Source organism: Notolepis coatsorum (genome assembly GCF_963971535.1).
Source record: "Notolepis coatsorum genome assembly, chromosome: 9".
NCBI lineage: Eukaryota > Metazoa > Chordata > Actinopteri > Aulopiformes > Paralepididae > Notolepis > Notolepis coatsorum.
In genome coordinates, this window is record NC_140173.1 from 74,804,729 (window position 1) to 74,806,691 (window position 1,963).

The window sequence follows — 1,963 nt, forward strand, 5'->3', positions numbered from 1 at the left end:
TGGCAGAGGCGGAAACCTACTTAGTAAGCCCTTGCTCAGACTGAAAGTCTAGGAAAAGCAGTCTTTAACAGCCCACCGCCTTCCCATACATGGAGCCTCTAATATCAAGATGAATTCCAGAGTCGTTTATAATTGTAACTTCTTCAGTGGAATGAATGAGTGACACCATGAGGCGGTTAATGTGTGCGCGTTAGTGCTTCTTCGAAAGTGTTACTGTGTGCATTTAAGTATCAGTGTGTGTTGTGTGTGTGTGTGTGTGTGTGTGTGTGTGTGTGTAGGTGTGTGTGTGTGTGTGTATGCGTGGTGTGTATGTGTGTGTGTGTGTGTGTGTGTGTGTGTGTGTGTGTGTTATGGAGCATCAAACCGCTAGTGTGGCTGAAGGCCCAGCAGCATGACATCAGAGGACAAACAAACTGTACTCATAACAATAATAGTTTCCATGGAAACGGGAGGCTTCGCTATCTCTCCCATCGTCGAGCTTTCACCTCCAATCAACACCAAGTGGTCTTCGGGGGGGGGCATCCAATCATATGGAAGCCTGTCAGCCTCGACCTTGTAACTGACTCCAGCTCATCAGGGCCGGATTAACGACCGGGCCATCCGGGCGGCGGCCCGTGGGCCTCTATTGATTAGATTTTAAAACATTTTGAAGGCCCCTCGTCACTAGAGGCCTTTTGGAGGCCCCTCGTCACAAGAGGCCCCAAATTAGTATTATTATTTTTTTTACTTTTATTTAAAAAAAATTGGAGGCCCCTGTCACCCGAGGCCTTTTGGAGGCCCCTCGTCACTAGAGGCCCCAAATTATTATTATTCTTTTTTATACTTTTACTTTTATTTTTTTGGAGGCCCCTTGTCACTAGAGGCCCCAAATATTTGTTTATTCTTTTTTTACTTTTATTTAAAAAAAATTTGAAGGCCCCTCGTCACTAGAGGCCCCACATTTTATTTTTTTTCTTATTTTGGAGATCGATGTCATACTGTGACACTGAAATGAAAACATATTTCATCAACTAAAATATTTAGTCAACAAAAATATTTCATCAACTAAAATATACAGTACGTCACACCCTGCCATCTGTAAGTGGCTAATCTTGAGTATTTTTTCTCCTCTTCATAAGAGTTTGATGTTTTCCGTTTGAGGTAAAAACAGCAATAAAAAGTCAAAACTTGCATCTCCACATCCCAGCCCCGACGGATTTCCAGGTGCGCGTTCGCGTTCTGCGCTCTGATTGGCCACTGACGTTTCTGGTAGCGCCAATCGTGTGACGCCTCTTTCTTTCACCGGTTAAGCTTAGGCACTCTTTCGAAGTTGGTTAAGGTTAGAGTTTGTCTTAGAGCAGGGCTATAGAACACCAGCCCTGATTCCATACTCTAACCTTAACCAACTTCGAAAGAGTCGCCTAAGAAACGTCAGTCAATATTTCGATTGTATTTTCTTTCTTTTATACATACATACATACATACATACATACATACATACATACATACATACATACATACATACATACATACATACATACATACACACATACATACATACATACATACATACACACACACATACATACATACATACATACATACATACATACATACATACATACATACATACATACATACATACATACATACATACATACATACATACATACATACATACATACATACATACATACATACATACATACATACATACATACATACATACATACATACATACATACATACATACATACATACATACATATGAATGAATGAATGACCTTTATTTATATAGCACCCTTCACAGCACGAATGCACAGGGTGCTTTACACTACAGCTTAATATAAAAACACGATAAAAACAAAATCAGAAATAAATGACAACAACAACAAACAGCAGTTAAAAACAGTGAAACCAGATAGAAAAAGTAGAATAAAAGAATTTGGATAAAATCATGAGTCACTAATTAAAACAAAAACTA